The following is a 25,848-nucleotide window of genomic DNA, read 5'->3' as shown; positions in this document are numbered from 1 at the left end:
AAGAAACAGACCCAACAAGGAGTCCAATTTAGCTCTCCCCTGTTACAGATCAATGCCAAGTGCCAAATAGCTCAGGGGAGAAATCAAGCAAGCACGTAGGCACATTATTTACTATAAAAGATTAATGGCCTACTTATTTGTTGTTATCACTCTGAGCGAAGTAGCTTCTAATGTGTCCCCTTTGTTGACTTAAAAAAAAAAAAAACACAATGTGAGAGTTACAAGTTAAGTTTTATCTGGGGCAAAATGAGGACTGCAGCCCGGGAGATAGCCTCCCAGATAGCTCTGAGAAACTGTTCCGAAGAGGTAGAGGGGAAGGCCAGTATATGTGTAATCTTAGTGAAGGAGGAGTACATGCAACCAAACATTTTTGTAAGGGGCTTCTGCTAGTCATGAGGAGCAGACAGCACCGTGAAGGGATTGAGTGCTTTTCTAGATATGAGGAGATGCAAGGACTGGCTCACAAAATCAGCTCCTGGAAACATCTAACTATCTGAAGACCTGTTCCACCCATTTTTCCAAAGCACAGAGGGCCTCATTCCTGGTCTCCATCCTGAATTCCCTTCAGGGGAGGTTGGTCAGCAGCTGCAGCAGCACATGGGATGGAATCCTTGCAGAGGTAGATGGCAAGTGCCCATGGCAAGTGCCAGTTTATAGCTGACACCTTCATCCACTCCTCCTGTGGGTGGGAGAGGTGGGATGGGGATGAAGGGGAAAGGGGATGGGCAGGGCAGGCCAGTGCAGAGAAAATTCAGCGTAAGAATGAACCCCAATGTGAGCACAGTGGAAATTCCATATACGATTTGAGATTTACCCAAGCCTCCACTTGCTCCCCACCATCCTGACTCAAAATAGTCACCCCCACCCACCCCCCTCAAGGCCTACCTACCATAGCATCTAAAGACCCTCCAGCCTGGCCGGGCTCTGGATTTAATGCACTGCCATTTCCAGAAGGCTCCTGCGGGAAGGGCGGCCGGGTGTGTGAACACCCCTTCCTCCACAGCCTGAGGCTGCACAGCAGAGCAGGGAGCTGGGCCCTGGACACAGAGCACGGCAGGGTGGGGTATCCCGGGGTTTCCGAAGCAGGAGCAGGAGCAGCCAGGTCACTAGGGGGCCCGGGGGCCTCCTGCTACCCTCTTCTGCTCCAGTAGAGCTTCAGCCTTCAGTCTCCACCTCCCCGGGACCAAGCCCAGAGGCAGATCAGAGTCGAGGCCAGATGCACACTTGTCTTTGGCAGGTCACCAGGGGAAAGGGATCCCCTGGGACCAGTTCCCCACTCCAAGCTTAAACCAGTGTGAGATGATCCCCCACATCCTCTTCAGACACCTGAGTTCGGGTCGCACAGCGCAGCAGATGGAGGTGGGAAGGAAGCCATTGAAGGTGAAGCTCATGGCAGACATGCAGGTGCCCATGAAGGGGAAGACCAGCTAGTCACCCATGTCCAGCTTGGGCAGCTGCACCTCCTCCAAGAAGAGCTTGTCAAAGGCATCGCACGTGGGGCCATAGAGGGTATAGGGGAAGAGGGGTAGCTAGGGGCAGAGCTCCTGCAGGGACGCAGGAGAAGGGAAGAAAGGGACAGAGACAGAAAAGACCGAGGTCTGGCCTGTTCCCCTTCGCCTGCTCACCCAGAAGCCATCAGAGCACTTGGAGGGGCACAGGTGTGTGCGTTGGCTGGGACGGATCCCTCCACTGTCCAGCCTGGCGGACTCGGGCCTACCCACACACGAGGTCTCAGTTCCTCACCTGTAAAATGTGAGGCTGTTGGCTCCAATTATTGCTATAAGGCAGAGGTTGAAAACTCAGTTATCTAAGGGGCCAAGCAGGTAACGTAAATGTGAAAACGGGCCAGTTAAGTCTTATAAAAAACTGGAAAGTCAATGCCTCTGCAAAGAGGGCACCACTCTCCCAGTCCCACAGATCTGTCAGACACTGTACGTGTGCTATAAATTTGATTTACTTGTTGCCGTGATGGACTGCAGTTCTATATCATCAGATCTCTTAAATTTTTGATGGGGTCTGAAAAATTCAGGCATTTGTGAAATATGTCTATTTAAAAAAAAGAAAATATTGGCAACTAAAATTTGTAACTATTCTGGGAGCCCAACAAGCCCAGGGTTCTCTTGTTTGTAACCTCTGCTCTTACAGTACCTCTGTTTCCAGCATGCGGGCTTCATGGGAGGAGAGGCAAATACACACATGAAGATACATGTCCAGAGACACCCAGAAACACTTACACACACACACACCCATGCAGAACACACATATATACACAAGCAAATTTGTGCACATACTAAGACTTTCATTGGCTGAAAGTGAAAGGTAACATATTTACAAACAATATGGCCTGAGCATGAACCCATTTGGAGGGACCACTACCTTCAGCTGGAGGAGGCTCCCAGAGGCCCCACTGGGTCCAGTATTACAGTTCTGGTTGCCAGATCATGGGGCAGACTGAAAAGAGCTGTGTAACACGGCCCCACGGGTGCATCCTGACCACCCGCCTTGCCTCACTAGGTCCACATCACCAGCTGCTGCAAAGGCTCCAAGCTGTGTGCATGTGTGTGTCCACACGTTCACTGATCAGCAGGGAGGGCCCAGCCTCTGGGGTCCATCGCGCCCACCCCTTCCCAGGCGGAGAGGTACAGGGCACCTAGGGCTGGGGGGCCTGGGCCCTCGGGTCTGAGAAGGGCAACGACAGAGCCACACGAGGACCCCCGTACCATGATCATGACGGGAGTCCTGGGGACAGGCTCTAGGAGGAAGGTATTAGAGGATGCCCTGGCGGCCGTCATTGAGGTAGTATTTCAGTTTCCTGTTGCCTCCTGGGAACAGGGAGAGGACAGCACTGAGGAGGGGGTGGCGTTCAGTCACTACTCTGACCCCCAGCCTCCTGGGATGGGGCCCAGGCCCTCTGCCCATCCTCTCTCCCAGGCCTGGGGATGCCTGTACAGTGGCCTGCCCACCCAGCAGTCTCCACAACATTTTCCTGGTCAAGATGCTGACAGTAGACAAGCAGACAGACACCGTATAGAGGCAGCCAGGCTCCACGATGACCTCAACACCACTCCCCTCGGGGACGTCTTGGGCATTGATCACTTGCCAACTAAGATGGGGGTGTGGGGACAGCACGGGAAAGATTGACTCATCCAACACATGCTGACGTGCCAGGGCCTAGGCCAGGTGCTGACCCTCATCGGCTCCTTTCATCCCCTCAGAAGCTCTGCACAGTGAGTGTTAGAATTATCCCTGTTTACCAAAGAGGAAACTGAAGCTGAGAGACAGGACATAACTTGCGTGCGGTTACGTGGCAAGTGTAGAGGCTAAAAGAGTGGGGTCTCTGGGCTCCTTGAGAAATCTGAGTGTGGACAATTTAATTCAAAGCACAGTAAGAAGACAGGGTGTCTACTGGTCCCAGGAAACCTTAAATTCCCAACTGTAACTTAATTGTTGATATTAACAACAGTTCTACAGACAAACACACAGAAACATAGATATACACATACCTGCACGAGGACACAGAGAAACATGTACACACACAGACATACATATACACATACCTACACCTTCTCTCCCTGAGGATTTTCTCCAGCACCACCAGAAGCCAGCTTGGGTGTGGGGAAATTACCATCCCTTGCCCACAACTTCAACCAGAGAAGGACAGGAATTGATTGACAAAGGCCCTAGCTCCCTGCCCTCCAGTGGATGATCCTGAACTATGTTTTACCTGTTTCCTCAGATGGTCCCCAGTGGAGCTGGTCCAGAGGCCCACAGTGGTAACCCATCTCACTCTCCTGATTTCCTCCTTGGTGCCTCCAGTGATCACCTCCCAAAGAAACCACCAGCACCCAAGATTTTGTCTAAGGGTCTGCTTTTGGGTGGAACCAAACCAAGACGTGCTTGTGCACACATGCACACCTGGTGCACGTAGAGGCACAAAGAGACATGGACACACAAACACATGTGCGTGTATACAGACACCCACACTCACACACACGCCCAGGCACACCCTGTGGCCTCCCTGAGCACAGGTACCAGCCACAGGGCCCTCTCCAGCTCCTCCACTCCAGGAAGCTCCATTTGATAACCAGGAGGCTCGTTTCTCACCGGACCCCGCAGCCCATCTTGAACACACGCCAGCAGTCAGTCGGCGTCAGCCTGCAAGTAGCTCTGGGGTGTCTGGCAGTCAGATCCCACGTGGAAGCCAAGCACGGTCTGTGCATGTGACTTGGGGAGAAATGTATGCAGAAACCTACAGGCTCATACATTCCGAACCATAAAGCCACGAAGACTGTGGATAATCACAGAGAGAGATGCACCGGCATAGAGAAGACACAGAGCTACTGGGGTCAAGTGCAGAAACTAACATCTGGAAACGTACCTGACTGCACTGGCCCAGCTGTGAGCTCACAGACACCTGCATACTCGGGCTGACCTACAGATGAAGGCACCATGGTGGGGATGCTCACCTCCAGACCCGGGGTCCACACAACACACACCTGCACTCACACACACAGTGGCTGCATGGCCACCTGGGCTCCCCTTCCCCTCAGGGACATTTCATGACCAGATCCTAAACCCCAGGGCCTCAGAGCAGAAGGGCCTTCACATCCCATCCTTCCTCTTTTGACAAATGGGGTCCCATAGGCCCAGAGAGAGGCCACAGCTTGCCAAGGGCAGGACTAGACCCCAGGGCTCCCACCCCCAGCTTTAGAGTCTTCAGCCTCCCTCACCCTGCTCCCGCCACATCCAACCCCAGGTCTCTGGCGGACTTGAGCAGGTGCCCACACACCTCCAGGCTGGCTCCAAACTTGGCACTCAGGGGCACGGTGCTCTGGCTGTCCTGGGTCTGCAGCTGGAGGACCAGCCTGGGGGAGGGGCACAGTGAATGGGGAGGGCAAGGAAAGAGTGCTCAGCCAGAGATGCCAGTGGCCCAGACCACTGCTTCCCACCCCGTATCCAGGCCCAGCTGCCCCCCAGGTCTGGTAGGGTGTCCAATACCACTGAGTCCCTACATCCATCACCAACCCAAGAGCACACATGTGTTTACATTTCCCTCTTCCTCAGTTACACCCAGGGAAGGGAGTGTAGAAAACAGACACAACGTTGATATAGTACACCTACTGTGTGCCAAGCAACATGCCTCCATTTGGAAAATGAAGGAGGCTGGGACTTCCCTGGTGGTCGTGCAGGGGATGTGGGTTTGATCCCTGGTCAGCGAACTAAGATCCCACATGCCGCAGGGCAACTAAGCCCACACGTCACAACTATTGAGCACTTGTGCCTCAACTAGAGAGCCTGCGTGCTGCAAACTACAGAGCCCACGCACCCTGGAGCCTGCGTGCCAAAATTAGAGAAGAAAACACCCACGCACCACAACTAGAGAGACGCCCACATGCCACAATGAAGACACTGCCTCAACCAAGATCCCTCGTGCTGCAACTAAGACCTGGCACAGGCAAAATAAATAAATAAATATAAAAAAGAAAGAAAGAGAGAAAGAAGGAAGAAAGAAGAAAGAGAAAGAAAGAAAGAAAGAAAGAAAGAAAGAAAGAAAGAAAGAAAGAAAGAAAGAAAGAAAGAAAGGAAGACAAAAGAAAGAAGGAAGGAAGGAAAAAAAAACAAAGGAAAAAGACTAAAGAGCCATCTCTTAGAAGTGCTAAGAGACTTGCCTGATACACACATCAGGTAAGTGACTGAGGTGGGATTTGAACCTGGGCTGTCTCAGTCCGAATGCAGCAGAGCTCCCGGATACCACCAGCTGCCAGACCCCCTTAAACCAGGCTGGGCCTTGCAGGTCCTCTTCTTCATTTGGCTTAGACCAGCGTTTGTCAGGTTATTTGCTCATTACATTGCCTTTGTCCCCAGCCCCCTGACCCTCGCCCCAGCTGCCTGCATACCCTTGCCGGTCACACCTGGTCCCAGGTCTTCCTGGGCCACCTCAGTTCGCTCCTTCTCACTGTTGAAGGTCAGGAGCTGTAGCCCTTGGTGAGTAGCCTGTGAGAGACAAGTTTGCAGGGGTGAGTGTAGACGATGCACGAGGGGGCCGTGCCCAGGCCCAGCACCTGCTCCAGCTCCATCTGCATGGCCAAACGCCCAACTGGTGACCCATTCCCCTGCTCCCACTTTCAGGTAAGAGCCCTAGATGGGGCCGTGAGGTGCCCGTGATCAAGTCCCTGCAATGTGCCAGGCACTGTTCCAGGTGCTGACAGTTACAGCTCAGAGCAAACACCCTTCATCCCCATAAACTCTGGTCCATGGGAGAAGAAATCAGGGGGGCTGCCTGTAGGCAGCTGTTACATTTAATCTTACTTGGCTGAGGGCTCCTCAGAAAGGGGAGGAGGGAGGTTTAGTAAAATATTCCCATCTCCAGGGATATCATTCCCACCAATTGAGCTTCTGCTCCAACTTTTCTCAACACCCTGAATCCGCTTCTGCTAACAAATCTCCAGAACGTTCTACTCCCCAGTGTAAGGAAAGAGCACAACCTTTGGGTCAGGCTCAGTCGTCCACCTAAGTCCGTTTCCTCCTCCACGAAGCGGGGATACCCCTGGCTGCCTTGAAAGCTGTTGGGAGAATCAAGGAGAGCAGCCTGCGTGAGACCCTCTACACAGGGCTCGGCACACAAAGTGCTCAGCAATGGGACTCAGCCTGCACCCGGCTGATCCAGTGTGACCCTCAGCAGGCCCAGGCTTGCCTGGCTGGCACAGCCGAAGCCAGCGCCCAGGGAGGCCAGGACACGCAGCGCCCAGCAGGGGCTGCTGTTGCACTTCACCGCCTAGAAGCGTAGATGTGTGAGACCCGCGGCAGGGCCTGGCGGACGGCCCGATGGAGTCTGGCCAGCACGCCCGGGACGGCCACCACGAAGGGGACTTGGCGGTCCTGCCAGGACAGGGAAAGAGGGAGGGAAGCCTGGGTAGCAGGTTGTCTCATCTCATCCTCGCAATAACTCTATGAGGTAAGTCCCATCTTAAAGACAGAGAAATACGGGCTCAGAAAGAGGAAGCCTCTGGCTCAAGTTCACAAAGCAAGTACAGGGCAGAGACAGGATCTGAGCCCAGGCAAGGAGCTTGCTTTCGACCACTTTTCTCTACTGCCTTTCGACTTATGCCCCTCTCCTCGATAGGAAAGTGGAATCTTTTGGGCCAGGGAAGGCTCTAGGCTACTTATTCTGTAATCACTCAACAAAGATTTCTCCAGCACCTACTCTGTGCCAGGCTCTAGCTTGGGTGCTGGGGAAACAGCAGTGAACAGTCTAAACCAAAAGCCCTGCCCTGTAAAGGCTCCTACTCAACTGAACCAGAGACAGGTATGAACCATGCAACATGTGCTCATTAAGCCACTACCGTGTGCCAGGCACTGTGCCAGGGGGCGGGGGTGAGGAGGGTGGCATGGAAGCACTGTATAAATTATTCCCATTTTGCAGATGTGGCCACTGAGGCTCTGAGGGCTAGAGTACCTCATCTGAGTTCTCACTGTTGGGAAGCAGCGCAGTTGAGACTCAATCTCAAGAATAAATGGCTTCAGCTGAGACCTGTGCCTCTGTCTATTCTGAGATAGTCTACTTTTTCCCCTCTTCTCTCCTCCTCATTGATGCCACTGGCTATTTCTGTAATGTATGCCCTCAGGGGAGGTATGTGGCCAAGACAGAAAGAGGCTGCAAGCCTTTTTGGCTTTCTCAGGGGAGCTTAGCTCTGGATGGAAGAGGTTGCTGAGTTGCAAAAAGAGTGTCTTAGTCACCCCGATAGATGGAAAAAGTGAGCCTACCTGGGTCATTCAGTGTCCAGTCACATCTCCCGTCCCTGGCCCCACCCTCCCTCTCCATGTGGGCTGCTGAGGTCTCTGTGACCTGCTGGCGCTTTCAGGCTGAAGCCACCACCTTGGGGCTGCTTGCCCCTGGAATGTCAGCTGACACTTCCTGCAGACTTACACCCCACCTCTGTGCTGTGACCAGAGACTCCCCAGCCTGTTCCAGGAAGGCAGTTCAGCAGGGAGCCTACTCCTGCCCTGACTCTTCTCTTCTGCCAGCCCTGCTGGGGCAGGGGGTGGGGAGGACCCAAGGATGACAGAGATGGCAAGTCTTTTATGTCTGGGTGGCAAAGACATAGGTCTCTACCCAGAAACTAACCTGCTGTGCAACTTGGACAGTATTCTTCCTTTCCTCCTGCTTGCCAAGTGGCCTGGTATAGCAGAGGGGTTAATCTCATGGGCTTGAAATCACCCTGGTTTACTACTCATTAACTATGAGACTGTGTGCGAATTATCTGACAGCTCTGAGCCTTAGTTCCCTCATCTGAAAAATGGGACCCCAAGGGGCAGTGATGAGGATTAAGTGAGATAACATACATGAAGTACTTCACTATTACTGTTGGTTTTTGTGTTTGCGTTTCTGTCCCTATGAGCTGTCCCCACCAGATTATGATGGCTTGAAGACAAGGACCACATCTGCATCTCCAGTGATGCACACTAGGATAAGACTTGGCACAGAATTTGCTTCAGTGAATTTTTGTAGAGTAAGTAAACAAAGGATGTCACAGCTAAGATGTGAGATCTAGGATGCAGATCAAGGTCCGTCTGCTTCTACAACCTGTTTGGGATCCAGAAGAGAAAAGTCAGTGGGACAGAACTGACAGCGTAGAAACAAAGCTCAGAACAAAAGAATCTAACACATCACCCACCACTGAAAAAAACAAACAAAATTTTATAGAACAAATGGCGTTGGGACAGCAGATGAGCAATTTGGAAAATACAATGTATTTAGAACCTCAGTTCTAACCAGTATAAATGTGAAATGATTTACAGCATCACATAAATGTTTTTAAGCAATCCATAAAATACATTAAAAATATAGTCAATTATGTGTCATATCTTGGGGGGGGGGGATGAGGTTTTAAGTTTGGATGTGACCAAAGAGATCATAGTGTGAACATTCAGATTTGATGGCATTATACTTACAAATTATGTACATTCATAAACTCAGAATTCATTCTTTCTAGGAATCAGGCGACCTGTGAGGTAGTGCTAACGTGGAGATTAGCTAACAGGGCAGTGTGACTTGGGTAAATCTGCCATCTCAGGTTTTGAGTCCTTCAACTATAAAACCTAAGAAGCAGTATAATGAGACAATTAAGGTCTTCATCTGAATTCCATCTCTGGTCAAATTGTTTTACCTTTCTATTTCCTCATCTGCAAAATGGAAATAATATTAGGATAGGACACTAGGGCTATTCTGAGGATTGGATGAGACAACCAAATCAAGATCTTAACTTAGGGACCTCCCTGGTAGTGCAGTGGTTAAGAATCTACCTGCCAACGCAGGGGACACAGGTTCGATCTCTGGTCCGGGAAGATCCCACATGCCACAGAGCAACCACATGTGTGGGCCACAACTACTGAGCCTGCTCTCTAGAACCTGCGAGCCACAACTACTGAAGCTCACGAACCTAGACCCTGTGCTGCACAACAAGAGAAACCACCTCAATGAGAAGCCCATGCACCACAACAAAGAGCAGCCCCTGCTCACCACAACTAGAGGAAGCCCACGTGCAGCAACAAAGACCCAATGCAGCCAATAAATTAATTAATTAATTTAAAAAAAAAGAGCACTAGAAAAGAGTGAGGAGATTTGATTTTTAAAAAAAGATCTTAGCTTAAACCCTGTTGGTTTAAATTATTGGGATTTGAGGACTGTTTCTGTGGCATAACCTGGCCTCTAAAGGCCAACACACACCTTAGTATAAGCAGGTGCTCCGCAGATGGCTCAGACAGCCCTACCTTCCTCTGAGAGCTGGGACTTGCCCGTGCAGAGGTCAGGTGAGTACAAGACTCTCAGCACAGCATGCCTGATCATAAGCACATTTCTTCTGAAACATTTTAGTTTGATCTTATGAACTCAGAATGGAATTGGAATGCAAGGTGTGACCTTGGTGAATAACTGGGGTTAGGTCCTGTTAGACCCTGGGATGGCCATGTGGTTAAATGTCAAGATACCTCAGACTTTCTTCAACTGTGCTGTTAAAGATCACGAAGCCTCATGAAGTCCACACTTCTTGCCTTAAATACATCAAAATCATCCGGTTTGTAGCAAACCTAGGAACAAAGAAAACTAAGTCAGACCCGTTTCTATGATCCCCACAGTTGGCTTAATGAATATTTATGGAACTCCTACTACGCATCACATAGTTTCACTATTTCTTATAGTCCTCATGAAGCACTAATTACCATCTCTATTTTTAAATTAATTTTTATTGGAGTATAGTTGGCTTACAATGTTGTGTACCATCTCTATTTTACAGATAGGTCAGAGGCCTGGACTTCCCTGGTGGCACAGTGGTTAAGAATCTGCCTGCCAATCCAGGGAACACAGGTTCAATCCCTGCCCCAGGAAGATACCACATGCTGCGGAGCAACGAAGCCTGTGCGCCACAACTATTGAGCCTGCACTCTAGAGCCCGTGAGCCACAACTATTGAGCCCATGTGCCACAACTACTGAAGCCCACGCTCCTAGGGCCCGTGCTCCACAGCAAGAGAAGCCACAGCAGTGAGGAGCCCACACACCACAACGAAAAGTAGCCCCCGCTGGCCGCAATTAGAGAAAGCCCATGTGCAGCAATGAAGACCCAACACAGCCAATAAATAAATAAATAAATAAGTTTCCAAAAAAAAAAAAAAAAAGGGAATCCACTTGCCAATGCAGGGGACAATCCCTGGTCTGGGAAGATCCCACACGCCACAGAGCAACTAAGCCTGTGTGCCACACTACTGAGCCCATGAGCCACAACGACTGAAGCCCACGTGCCTAGAGCCTGTGTTCTGCAACAAGAGAAGCCACGGCAATGAGAAGCCCACGCACTGCAACAAAGAGTAGCCCCTGCTCGCCACAACTAGAGAAAGCCTGCACACAACAACAAAAACACAACCAGCCAAAAATAAATAAATAAATAAATACAATGTTTTAAAATTCCTTCACTATCTTTAAAAAAAAGAAATCAGAGGGTCACAGATGTTTTTAAAATCCCATAAATAAATAAATAAATAAATAAATAAATAAATAAAATTCCTGAGGTCCTCAGTAGGTGGCAGAGCTAGGATTCAAACCCAGGTGTGTCTGATTGCAGAGCCCAGGCTTTCTCCACCACTAGTTCAAATAGTCACTGAATAGTCAACAACAACACTGCAAAGTGAATATTATTATGTGGGTTTTACACAAGGAAACCTGAAGGTCAGAGAGGAGCAGGGCCTCACCCAACCAAACGGCTTCCAGAACTCACAGAACTCATCTCAAAGGATGGCCTCAGATCTGGGCCTGATGGAGACCAGGACAAACTGCCAGTCTTGGGGGAACAAAATGGCCTTCCGTCCTTGCCAGTCTTCTCCTTTCCGCCACACACCCAACCTCAGAAGATGCTCCCGTCCTAGCCAGCCTACTTATCACATCCCTCTCTGTTCCAAACCTTTGCAGAAGTTTCCTTCTGTCTGAAACCCTTTCCCTCCAGCCTGCTAAGCTCCTGTTCATCTCCAATGTCCAACTCAAATGGCTCTGGTGGTAGTCATTAGAGCTGTCCATCAGCTAGTCCCAATTCTCCTCCTGTAATTGGTAAAATTACACTTCCCCACTGAATCAATCCATTTAAGCTAAATTATGCCACCATAGCAAACCATCCCCAAATCATACAAGTTCATAACTATAAAGATTTGTTTCTCGCTCATCTCATGTTCCCATTGTGGGTCTGCTCTGGCTCTGTTCCATCATTCCAGGATTCAGGTTGAAGGAGCAGCCCCTCATGGCACATTTCTACTCAAAGATCAGTAGCTAAAACAAGTCCCATGACTAAGGCTGATGTCAATGGGGAGAGGATTACAATCCTTCCAAAGGGCGAGACAGCAAACATTTTGGCAATAATACAGTTTATCACAGCCTCCCATCCCTTGAAACTAGGTATGGCCCTGTGACTTGCTTCAGCAATGAAATGTGAGCTAAAGCGATATCTTAATTCCAATAGGGAGCTTTAAGAGCCAGTGTGAATTGCCAACTTTTCTTCTGTATGAGCAGTCAGCAGATGGTGGCCACTCCATCAGCCTGGGTCCCAGTGTGAAGACCCTGTAGAGCAGAGTCCCCAGCCAACCCTTCCTGGATGTATAGTTTGAGGACAGGTTTGAGGGCTGTTCGTTACTGCAGCCTAAGCTAGACTGTCCAGCTCAATACACACCTCCTTTGGAAGACTTCACTGTGCTGACAGAGGACAGTGGGAGGTGCTTAGAACTGTATAGGGATTGACCAGTCAGGAAGCTGCTGATTTTTTTTTTTTTTTTTTAATTTTGGCTGAGCTGGGTCTTCGTTGTGGCACGCGGGCTTCTCTGGTTGTGGCACGAGTGCTTCTCCCGTTGCGATGCACGGGCTTAGTTGCAGCATGTGGGATCTTAGTTCCCCAACCTGGGCCCCCTGCATTGGTAGCGCAGAGTCTTAACCACTGGACCACCAGGGAAGTCCTGAAGCTGCTGATTTTTAAGGGGGACTAAAATGCCACAGGAAATGTGACAAGGTTAAGAATATGGCATTTGCAGAATTACTATCCAGGAATGTACAACATACTGTTTATTCATTCATATATGAATCAATTCACTCAACAGATATTTATCAAGCACTTACTATGGGCCAGGAACAGTGTAGGCATTGAGGATACAGCAGTGAACAAACTGAAGTCTCCTCCTCCATGGAACTCACATTGGAGTAGTTGGAAAAGATGCATTGATAAGTCCCTTGCGGGAGTGGTAAGCGTCTTGAACATAGGTAATGGTTTTCTTTTCCATGAACAGTGCTTTTCCTCTGCAGATGCAAGTGTGGGGAAGAGCTGAACTCTTCAGAACAGGAGAGGGAGAGCTGTGGGGAATCCCAGAGAAGGCGGAGAACAGGGGCACCTAGTGTCACAAATAGTCTCCATGCACTAGATACACAGGGAATAGTAACACAGGGGACGATATGGACCAGATCTGCAGCATTTTTCAAAATTCTCTTGACAAATCAAGACCTAAAAACAAATAAACAACAACAACAAAAAACCCCAAAAAACCTTACTTCATTTTAGACCCAACATCTTTTTGCACTGACTTGTGAAGGACTCTCTGTAAATATGTAACCAAGCAGGACCCTATGGGGCCTTCCTGGGACAGACACCACCCACCCCATACCTCTGCTATATCTCCTCTCTGAAGTACCCAGACAATAGTATTTCATGCATATTCCTGAGATTTACAGATGCTGAAACCACCACCAAATGGAAGAAATTACTCTGTGATCACCAGCACATAGCCCCAGACCTTCTGGTGCCTAAGGATTGGTCACCATCAATCAATCAGAGCACAGAACTGATCACATACCCTGTGATGCCCCTCCCTCACCTGGCCTTTAAAAATGCCTTGCTGAAACTCTTTCAGGAGTTTGAGTTTTGCGGGGGCATGGGCCACCGGTTCTCCTTGCATGGCCCTGCAAGAAACCTTTCTCTGCTCCAAACTCCATTGTCTCAGTATTGTTTGTCCTCCCCGTGTTTCAGGCACACAAACTTGGGTTCAATAACAAGTAGCTTGACCAATCAGGGGATTTCAAGATGCAGAGTTGGTTTTCTATCCTTCCAAGATCAACTACGCACTGGACAGGTAGCCAAAACCAGGACAGGGGTTTCACTATGCCAGTCTCCTTACTCCCCATCCAGGTGCCCATGGCAATGGTCCTCTGGCCACAGCCAAGTTTACTGCACCTTCAGGCAGGGTAAGTACCTGTTCATCGTTTAAATACCCTGTTCATTTAAAGAGATACCACTTCACACCCATTAGGGTGGCCAGTGTCAAAAAAATGGAAAATAACAAGTGTTGGTGAGGACTTGGAGAAACTGGAACCCTTGTCTATTGCTGGCAGGAATGTAAAATGGGGCAGCCAGTGTGTAAAAAAAATTAGAGCAGTTTCTCAAAAAAATTAAACATAGAATTACCATATGATTTGGCAATTCCTATGTATAAATCCAAAAAAAAATTGACAGCAGGACTCAAGCAGATATTTGTATACCTATGCTCATAGCAGCACTATTCACAACAGCCAAAAGTCCATCAATGCATATGTCCACCATCAAATGAATGGATAAACAAATGTGGTGGAATATTTTACAGTGGAATATTATTCACCTGTAAAAAGGAATAAAGCACTGACACATGGATGAAACTTGAAGACGTTATGCTCAGCGAAATAAGCCAGACACAAAAAAACAAATATTGTATGATTCAATTTATAGGAAGTACCTAGATTAGTCAAGTTCATAGAGACAGAAAGTATAATGGTGGTTACCAAGGGCTAGACCGGGGCAGGGTGGAAGGGATTGGAGAATGGGGAGTGATTATTTAACCGGTACAGAGTTTCAGTCCGGAATGATAGAAAAGTTCTGGAGGTGGATGGCGTGATGGTTGCAAAACAATGTGAGTGTACTTAATACCACTGAATTGTACATTCAAGGGTTAAAGTGGTAGATTTTATGTTATACATATTTTACCACAATTAAAAAAAGAAAAACAAAACAGAACCCTGGTGCATTTGGGGCCACTGGGAAGAGAGAAGATCCTATTGAGGGCAGCCTCTCATGGACAACTCGCTGCCTCTATCCTCCTGCCTCAGACTGACTCCTGGGCTCTTACTGCCCAACACCAGCTTCAGCTACTGGTGGCAGCAGAAAGGGGCAGGGGGAGCCCTGTTCCCCACTGATCAAGTCCATCCAAAAAGAATCTTAGCTTGGTGATTTCCCACCCAATGGTTCAAGATTTCTTGGGATTCCAGATTCAGCAAATGCAATTCCAAATGTTTTAGGATCAGCCAAACAGGGAACAACTCCTCCTTGGTACCAGACAATACTTCATTTTTGATTCCAGTGAACCAGAAATCCTGAGCCACATGGAACCCTTTAGTCCTGGTTAATTACAATGCAAACTGCTACCGGCATTTTCTTATTCTTGTCTGAGGGTGGGGGTCTTCAGTCATCAGACAGCATCCAATCCCCAGAGCTGGTGTAGCTCACTTGGCCATAGAAGCCAACAAAGTTTCTTACCCACCGCCCACAGCCAAACCCCTGCTGCAGCCACCAGGTGACTGGGTGGGGAAGGGGGAACAGGGCCACCTCCCTTTCATTGTTTCACTCAGGGTAGAAGTTCAGGCCTGTGGGGACATCACAGATCCCTTCTGCCTGAACTGGGACACTGATGTTCAAGCTCTTGGAAGGCAGCGCAGACACTGACAGAGCACTTAGCCAGCGTGACGGCTAGACCAGAGGGAGTTGACGGGGAACGTTTCGCCACCACATACTTATCCAGCAGAAAGACATCTCCAACAGAGGGCCTTGAGACCACGTGATTCTCCCCATTACAGATCTTCAACCGACTTCACAGAAGGGGTGCAGCAGCCCTTGCAAAAGACGTATAACAATAGCCACTCACAATCTTTTCATTCCACGTGCTTCCCCTGAGGAGGGAAAATTGCCACTTGACAGTGACAGTGACAGGGGATCTTAGGCCACATGTAGGGGCTTTCCTGTAGCAGTTACTTGTGCTCTCTCAGCTTTAGTTTCCCCATCTGCAAAATAAGGGTAAATAAAAGTTACCTGGCAGATAGGCAGGTACTTATAATCATAGAAACTTAGAATTACAGAAGCTTTCAGCCAGACTTCCAGAGTCATCTAGGACCTTGGGGGGGAGCGGTCCCTGGGACATCAGCCACTCCTCCCAGGATAGGAATTCCCTCTCCAACTTCCTTTGCACATGTTCACCTAACTGCCTCTATTTGCACACTCCTGAGACAGAGAGCTCATTCTCTTTCAGTTCTTGAACGGCAGCTCTGACTGATAGCATTTTATTTCCACCTCCCACTTCTTGCTTCTAGCTCTGCTCTTTGAAAGCACACGGTACAATTCAGTCTAAATTCTTTCCCCCATGATGAGCCTCTGACAATGTGAAGGTCGAGACTGAGTCTACTTCTAGGGCAAATTCATTCCACAGATGAGAAAATCGAGGTCCAGAGAGATCCTGGGAATTGCCCAAGATTGCAAGCCCAAATTCCCACGTGATGGACAACAGAACAAGGGTCATGTTGGAGTCTAACTAATACACACCAGGGATAAGGAGGGATTTCCACACCCCACCCCACCCCCGCCCCGCCAGCCTCGAGACCCAGCCTTGGTTGGAGTTAGAGCTAGGGTTAGTGGTCTTGTGGCCAGAACCTCATTCCTCTTCCTTCTCCCCTACAGGGAAATCTTCAAATTAGTGGATATCAATACCATGCATGTTTTTGTACTTCAGTTTCATATGCATATATCCACAAACCATACAGGGTATTATTTTGTGCATTTCAAAAAACCAACATAAATGGTGTCATAACATATCATTTTGCAACGTGACTTTTTTCAATCTTCAGTGTGTTTTTATGTTATCCTTACTGGCTCATGTAGCTCTGCTTAAGTTATTTCAAATACTATAGGGTAGTCCACTGTCTGAATGGACCTCAGGTTATTTACTGATCCTTAACAGAGTGCTACTTTTTTCACACTTTTTACTATTACGGACAGAGTTCCATGAGCATCCTTGTACATGTCTCCCTGTGTCTGTGGGTGAGGGTTCTCTAGGGCAAACATCTATTGATGGAATTGCTGAATCACTGTTCTCATCTTTAAGCTTGCCCCGTATTGCCACATTTCTCTGCAAAGTAATGACTCCAATATACATTCCTGCTGGAAATATGTGAGTTCCTGTTTCTCCACATCTTACCAACACAAATGTCATTAGCCTTAAAGACTGCTTTTTAAGGAGTATATTTCCCAACCTCTATCTCCATTAGTTGTTGAATTTGTTATTCCAGTTTCTCTGTTTTTACTTTTTTATTGTCTCATATATCACTTTTTGGAAGAAGCATGTCTAAAAATCCCATTTTAATTGTAGATTTGTAGATTTCTCCTAGTACGTCCGTCAATTTTTGCTTCAATATAATTTGAGGCTACATTACTGGGTCCATAAAGGTTTAGGTTCATTATAACTCCCTGGTGAATTGTTTATCATTAAATGATGATTCTCTTATATCATCTAACGAAGACTTTTGCCTTAAAATCTATCTTGTTTGCATCGATATTGACACACCAGCTTTCTTTAGGTTAGTGTCGGCCTATTATGTCTTTTCCACTGATTCACAGGCATACCTTGTTTTATTGTGCTTTGCTTTATTGTGCATCACAGATATTGCATTTTTTTATAAATTGAAGGTTTGTGGCAACTCCAAGTCAAGCAAGCCTATTGGTACCATTTTCCAACAACATTTGCTCATTGATGGTTAGCATTTTTTAGCAATAAAGTATTTTAAATTAAGGTATGAATACTGGTTTTTAGACATAATGCTACTGTACGCAATAGACTATAGTATAATGTGAACATAAATTTCAAAAGCACTGGGAAACGAAAAAATTTGTGTGACTCACTTCATTGCATATTCACTTATTGCAGTAGTTGAAACCAAACCTGCAATATCTCTAAGATATGCCTGTACTTTCTTCTTTTGTGTCACTGTGTTTTAGGTGTGACCCTTGCAAATAGGATACAGATGTATCTTTTTTAAAAAGTCTTATCAGAGAACTCAGGTTGATTAAATTCCTTTGCATTTATTGTGATTAATGACAAACGTATTTATTTCTACTATCTTATTTTTTTGTTTCTCATGAAGCTTTATGGACATTTAAATTTCATGCAATCGACTGATCCTGACACATTCATGAAAGATCCACAGAAGTGGGGTGCAGTGGACACTCCTTTGTGGCCTCCCCATCCCCCATCCCCCACCTCCCCATCATATCAGGTTTCTCCAGCCAACAGAAGTTGGGTAATACTGATCTCACCTCTGGGCGGGGTGGCAATAAATGACTTCGCTGCTTGACCTGAGGGCCACAGATAGAATTCAGGAGGTCCATGAACCCATATAGGAAGGTAATTATATCTTTATTTTCACCAGTCTCCCACTGAAATTTATCATTTTCTTTAATTATAAGTACAGGCAGCAAACCACAGTCACACGAGCAGGACCTGTGTCTCTGTGTCTTTGTCACCAGCAGCAATTACAGATGTTCCTATCACATTGCAGTGGCTGCAAACATCTCAAATATCATTTACGCTCATTATTGCTCCTAAATTAGAGTGATTATTAAGTTTGCTGCTGACCACATGTGATCAAAATATTCTCATCTGATGCTCTTGCAACATTGCCAGCCAATATCAGGCCACTCTGTGCCCAATACGTGTTCAGTCACCAAACGGTGATGTCTCATGGTCTCACATCAGTGACCCAGGTATGTTCATTGCTTTCTAGACTCCTTTCCCTACATAGTTCGTTGATCAACAAGTGGAAGGTGAGTCAAAGTTCACCTCACTGTTTAATGTTCTGATTAAAACTAACAACTGCCTCACACCGATGTGTCATTTTAAAACAAAATTAAAACTTTGACTTGCTGGTATTTAAAATATTTTATTATATTAAGTATTAATAAAAGTACGTATATTACCCTATCATGTTTGTTTATTCATTATTTTAACATAATTGGTTACCTTTGTAGTCTTATATATTTTATTTTGTACATTTAAAACATTCTGAGGGGATGTCCCTGGTGGCGCAGTGGTTAAGAATCTGCCTGCCAATGCAGGAGACATGGGTTCAATCCCTGGTCCAGGAAGATCCCACATGCCGCGGAGCAGCTAAGCCCGTGCGCCACAACTAATGAGCCCACGCTCCGCAACTACTGAAGCCCGAGCACCTAGAGCCCATGCTCTGCAACAAGAGAAACCACCATACTGAGAAGCCTACACACTGCAAGTAAGAGTAGCCCTGCACTCACTGCAACTAGAGGAAGTCTGTGCACACAATGAAGACCCAACACAGTCTATTAATTAATTGATTTTTAAAAAATAAAGCATTCTGAGAAGGAATCCTTAAGCTTTACTAGACTGTCAGAGGCCCATGGCACCGAAGAGGTTAAGAACCACTGGCTAGCCCTGCCCTCCAATCCTGTTTTTATTTTAAATTTAATTCATTATTTATTATTTTATTCCTCTTTTATTTATTTTTCAAAGCATGTCTCAGCTTTTAATACACTATATTGTCCACATTTTAAAATGATCTGTTCATCTTCACTAGAAAATAAAACCAATGAGGACAGAAATTTTGCTCTGTTTTGTTCACTGCTATCTTCCCTAGGACCTAGAAAAATGCCTGATATATGTCAGCCTTTAACAAGTACTTGTTAGTTGAAAGAATGAATAAATGAGTAAATGAACACACACAATATTAGCTGTCCTGGTTAGTTCCCTTAGTGAGGAGGAGCTGGAAACAGATAAAACATGTATGAAGTTTTACAATTCTAAATATTCTTTAAGCTCTCTGTTCCCTCATGTGTAAAAGAGAAAGTTATGTAATATCTACTTAACAAAGTTATGTGAGGATTTATTAAGAAGTTATGTAAAGAGCTTAACACAGTGCTGACACTTAGAAATTACTCAATAAATGGTAGCAATTATTATGTAGAGCTACATATGGCATATGGTGTTTGTTATATATAGTCTATAGATTTAGTCATAAAGTCCTGAATTTAAAATTAAGAAGAAAAAATAAAACCAACATTGGAAAAATCAGACCAGCAAGATGACAAGAAATTAGGCCTTTGGTGACATTGTTGAGCAGCTTGATCAAGCCTTACCTGCTACCAGAACTACTTCTGATTTTCTTCGTTACAGGAACAAATAGTCTTTATTTTTTAAAACAAATTTGAATTGGCCTTTCTGTTGGCTATAACTAAAAGTATCCTAATGATATACAGGCAATAAGCAGAAACACATTTAATTAATTCATACAACAAACGTTTAACCAGCCCCTACACTATACCTAGTCCCTGGACATACACAAAGGTTAATAGAACCCTGCCCTCCTGGAACTCATCCCATCCAGTAAGAAAGACAGTAAAGAGCACCTGTATCACAATACTGTGTGTGATGGATATACTGGGTCAGCACCCTCCTTCCAGTGTGCTCTCCCAGGGCCCCTGGCAGGCACAACTCAGGGGATTTATGTTCGGCCAATCACATTCACTCACACCAGATTTAGGAAAATGGAAGAAAGATGGAGGCCATCTTTCTGTTGCTTTTGTCATTTCTGCTAGCAACGTGGTTGTGGAGACATTTGGTTTTTCTGAGCCACAGTTAGTAATGATGTGGTTTCCCTTGCTTAGCAGACATTACAAATAAGACTGGGGAGTTCCCTGGTGGTCCAGTGCTTAAGACTCTGCGCTCCCAATGCAGGGGGCCTGGGTTCGATCCCTGGTTGGGGAACTAGATCCTGCATACATGCTGCAACTAAGATGTCCACATGCCACAAGAAGATCCCGTGTGCCGCAGCTAAGACCTTGTGCAGCCTGAATGAATGAATGAATGAATGGGACTGGACACTCATTCATTCTGCTATCAAGGATTGTAGGGACTTCCCTGGTGGTGCAGTGGTTAAGAATCTGCCTGCCAATGCAGGGGACACAGGTTCAATCCCTGGTGGGGGAAGACCCCACATGCTGCAGAGCACCGCAACTATTAAGCCTGTGCTGTAGAGCCCGTGAGCCACAACTACTGAAGCCTAGAACCTGTGCTCCTCAACAAGAGAAGCCACCGCAATGAGTAGCCCTGCTCTCTGCAACTGGAAAAAGCCCGTGCGCAGTAACGAAGACGCAACACAGCCAACAAATAAATATATAATAATAAAAAAAAAAGACTGTAGCAGCCATAACATGGTACATCAGTGGCAGCTTCTTAGGTGTGGCAGTGATGTGATTCTGGAGCCTAACCTTTCTAACTAGAGCAGAGCTCTTAACTGTCAAGTTCTGGGAGTTGTTCCTGAAAATTGGACCTGGAGCCTATTTCTTCACCTCACCCAGTCTTTCTGTGAGTCACTTGACACCTTGAAAAATTCCTTCCTGCTTAGACTAGCCGGCGTGCAACTGAATCCTGATTGAAACACTATGTGTTCAGTGATATAACTACCTTTTAAATAAGTCTAGAGTGGCCACAGTGTTCCAAAGAAAAGCCAGTGATGGAACTAGACTTTGGAAAAAGAGTAAGTGTTGATAAGACAAATAATAGCAGTGGTCCTATGAGTTTGATCGTAGACCTAACTATGAAAAGTAGTACAACAAAGTTTCCAGAAGAAAAAATTAAAGAATATATTTCTGAACTTGGGGGAAGCAAAAAGTGTTTAAGCAGGGCAAAATAAGCATAGTAAAAGAAAAGATTAATAAATTGGACTCCATCAAAATTAAAAACTACTGTTCATCAGAAGACAACAGTAAGTGACTGAAAAGAAAAAACAGAGATTGGTGAAGATAGTCGCAAAATATATTTGCAAAATATATATCAAAAAAATGACGCACTTTTCAAGTAGCTTCTATAAGATCGCCCAATTTAAAAAATGGGCAGTTGGGACTTCCCTGTGCCATGGGGCAACTAAGACTGCGCCACAACTACTGAGCTCTCCCGCCTCAACTAGAGAGCCTGTGCACTGCAACTACAGAGTCCACATGCCCTGGTCAATAAACAGTTATACAATGGAATTTCATTCAGCGTTTAAAAAGAAAAAAAATATTTTATTTAGTTGCTCTGGGTCTTAGTTATGGCAGGTGAGCTCCTTAGTTGTGGCTCAAGGGCTCCTTAGTTGCAGCACATAGGCTCCTTGGTTGTAGCATGCAAACTCTTAGTTGCAGCACGCATGTGGGATCTAGTTCCCTGACCAGGGATCGAACCCAGGCCCACCTGAATTGGGAGCACAGGGTCTTAACCACTGTGCTACCAGGGAAGCCCCTAAAAAGAAGGAAATCTTGCCATTTGTAACAACACGAATGAAATTGGAGGTCATTGTGTTAAGTACAATAAGCCAGACAGAAGAAGACAATTACTGTGTGGTATGGTATTACTGACACATAAAATCTAAAAAAAAAAGTCAAACTCAGAAAAACAGAGTCCAATGGTGATTGTTAGGTGTTGAGGGATAGGAGAAATCGGGAAAGATTGGTCAAAGAGAACAAACTTTCAGTTATAAGATGAATGAGTTCTGAGGATCTGTACACTAATGTATGGCATGTGTGGCATGGTGACTATGGTTAATAATACTGTGCTTATATACTTGAAATTTGCTAAGAGAGTAGCTCTTAAGCATTCTCAACCCTCCACCGAAAAGGAACTCTCTAGGGTGATGAATGTGTTTATTAACTTAGTTGTGGGAATAGTTTTACAGTGTATATGTATATCAAATGACTTCACCAAATGTATCGATATATATTACCGTATGTACCATATGTATATCAATCACCAGTTTATCAAATGCACACTTTAAATACATTACCATTTCATCTGCCAATTATACCTCAATAAAGCTAGGGGAAATAAGTTAAACAAGTTCTCCACACACACACACACACACACATACGTATTCAATTGTCCAGTAAGCATATAACATAGTGCCCAGCATCACTGGTCATCAGGGAAGTGTAAATTAAGAACATGTGATATTGGACCTTCCCTGGTGGGCCAGTGGTTAGGACTCTGAGCTTTCACTGCAGGGTGCCCAGGTTCAATCCCTGATTGAGGAACTAAGATCCTGCAAGCCGCGTGGTGCTGCCAAAAAAAAAAAAAAAAACGGTTGTGTGATACCACTACACTCCTGCTTCAGACACCAGCTCAAGGAACACTTCCTCAGAGAAGCCACCAATCCCCTTCCAGGCAGGTTGGATCTTCTTGCTATGGAAGTGCTCATAGCTCCGGCTACCTTTCCATCACAGCCCTTGACACATTTACAGCTTCACATGTGTTTATATGGCTATTGGGTTCATGTCCATCTCCTCCATTGGACTATCAGCCCCTGGATGGTAGGCACAATGTCTGTGGCTGACCATTGTGTCCTCAGTGCCTGGAACAAGGCCAGGCACAAGATAGGTGCGCAATACATAGTTGGAGAAAGAATAAATGAACAGAGTGAGTGAGTGAATGAAGAGGGCGTTATTATCATTGCCATTTTACAGGTGAGGGAACTGAGTCTCCAGTTCTTCAAGAAATGTGTCCATGATGACTTAGAGGGCCAGGATAGGGAGGGTGAGAGGGAGTCGCGGGAGGGAGGGGATAAGGGGATATATGTATACATACAGCTGATTCACTTTGGTGTACCTCAAAAACTGGCACAAGAGTGTAAAGCAATTATATTCCAATAAAGAGCTTTAAAAAAAAAAGAAAAGAAAAGAAATGTGTCCAAAGTCACCTTACTCACCTGTAGTCATTATGCAGCTACTAGGGAGGGGATCAGCTGTCCTGCCTTAGTCCCTGAATGTTCCAAAGACTGTTAGCTGGGTGGAGGCATCTTCCTCAGACTGTGATGGGTGATCTTAAGTGTTCTCAGAAAGCCTAAACGGTACAATAAGATGAGGTCATGACTCGGGCTGGCCTGTCTCCAGGCCATAGTTAAGATCTTGGGATTCAACTCAGAGAAGAAACCTACCCAGGGCACATTCTGGCTACTGCCCAGAGGACAGGTGGTGCAGAAGGCCATGGTGTCCTGCCTCTCTCTCTGGGCAGCCAGCGGCATGGTGAACCTCATAACAGAGTGGGACACCCATGCATGCACAAACACACAGATTCAGCACCTGCTCCTATGTGTGTGTACCCAAGAGATATGGAAACAGGTATTCAAACAAACACTTGTACATGAATGCTCATAGCAACATTACTCATAACAGTTAAAAACTGGAAACAACCCAAATATTCATAAACAAAATGTGGTGTATCCGTACACTGGAATATCATTCAGCTGTAGAGAGGAGTGAAGTACTGAAACACGCCACAACATGGTTGAACCTCAACATTATGCTCAGTGAAAGAAGCCAGGCACAAAAGGTCGAGTATTCCACTTATATGAAATGTCCGGAATAGGTAAATTCATAGAGACAAAGCGCAGATTAGTGGTGGCCAAGGGCTGAGGGGAGGAGGGAATGGAAAGTGACCGCTTAATGGGTACGGGGTTTCCTTTTGGGGAAATGAAAATATTTTGGAAATAGATAAAGGTGATGGTTGCACAACATTGTGAATGTATGAAATGCCACTGAAGTGTACACCTTAAAATTGTTAATTTCCTGTTGTATGAACTTTACCTCCATTTTAAAATTTTGTTTTAAATATCTAAAATCTGACCATGGGATTATTAAGGAACATGCAATGAGTTAATATATTCAAAGCATTTCAAAAAATGATTATTTCATATTATATACTCAATAAGTGATGATTATTATTATTAACTACTTAATTTTATAACCATTTTAGAGATGGAGATACTGAAGCAAAGAATGATGAGGTGACTTGCCCAAGCTTACACAGCCAAAAAAATGGACACACCTGGATGAAAATTCAGTCTTGCCTGGCTCCAGAGTCCCAGCTCTTTCTGCAATACAACACTGTCATTTCCTGAAGGTTGCTATATCAACCAGAGTTCCATCAAGAAAAAAAAGCCACTCTAGGAATTTCAAGCAGGAAGGAATTTAACACAGGGAATTAGATGTTTGCAAAGAGAGAATCAGGAGTAAAGTCAGGAGAATCCATCAGCTTCTAGGGTCAAGAGTCACCATGTAGCTAGATATGAAAATTTAGAATACTGTTGCTGCCACCTGGAGTCAAGAAACTACAGGAAATCCTTGCCGACACTGCAGTCAGCACTTCCCTACAGGCCTGAGGCAGGAGACTGGCAGGGGGACAGGGGGTGGAGTCATCCAGTCGCTGTAAAAACTCTACAGAGGCCCACACATCTCTCATGGCCGCTGAAGAAGGAAAGTTGGATTCTACCCTCTTCCACCTTCTAAATATCATGTGAGCATGTTTCTTCAGGATGCTCTGAACTGTACCCATAATCTTGCCAATAAAAGAGTCTGAAACATCTAGTTCCGGAGCTTAAAGCCCAGAAACCCAGTGAGAACACAGAATGGGGCAGTGTGGCTGCCAGGTACCAACAATCAAGTGCGTGCACAGGTTCCAAGGTCACGCCTACTCTGTGTTCACCCCTGAGCTAAGCACACCGCTAGGTATCCTTTTACTCTTTCAACTACAACTGATATTTACTGAGGGGCTACTATGTGCCAGGCCCTGTGCTGAGCCCTGGGAATACAGCAGTGAAAGGGCCCAAGCCGTTGCACAGTCCATGTGCCGTGGCCGAGGGATGTGGGGACTTCTTCTGAGAGAAAGACATGGTCAGATATGGTCAGTCTGGCCACTAGAGGAGTATTCTGCTGAGGGAAATGTATTCACTCAACACACATTCATTGAGCACCTACTATATGCAGATAATGTGAGGTACTGAGGACACAGTGGTGGGTCAACAAAATGTATGCCCATGTACTTTTCTATATTCTTCCCTAGGAAGAATCATCCAGTCTAGTAATTGTACATGTATCTTTTATAAGTCAACGGCTCCAGCCCTGGCCTCTCTCCTAAGCTCAGAGACTCTTATCTAACTGCTGGCTTGGCCTCATCAGCATCACAACAACATCACAAGTACGTACTTGTCCCAAGCACTGTATGTAAATTCACTCATTTCATCCTCATTAATCCTATGAAATGAGTACCATAATTATTCTCATTTTACAGATGATAAAATTAAGGCATTAGTTTAAAGTAGATTAAAGTAACTTAGCCATACAGTTATTAAATGGCCAGAAATCCAGCCCAGCCAGTCTGGCTCCAGAGCCCTTGCTCTCAACCCCTGAACTATGCAGCCTCTC

General features: G+C 46.1%; 1 pseudogene; it reads right to left on the bottom strand.

The window, feature by feature from the left end:
• Positions 1–666: 666 nt before the first annotated feature.
• Positions 667–23,669, bottom strand: LOC130853896 (antizyme inhibitor 2-like; annotated as a pseudogene).
• Between the last annotated feature and the right edge of the window lie 2,179 nt (positions 23,670–25,848).

This window comes from Hippopotamus amphibius, chromosome 1 (genome assembly GCF_030028045.1).
Source record: "Hippopotamus amphibius kiboko isolate mHipAmp2 chromosome 1, mHipAmp2.hap2, whole genome shotgun sequence".
NCBI lineage: Eukaryota > Metazoa > Chordata > Mammalia > Artiodactyla > Hippopotamidae > Hippopotamus > Hippopotamus amphibius.
This window is presented reverse-complemented; position numbering and strand designations above follow the sequence as displayed.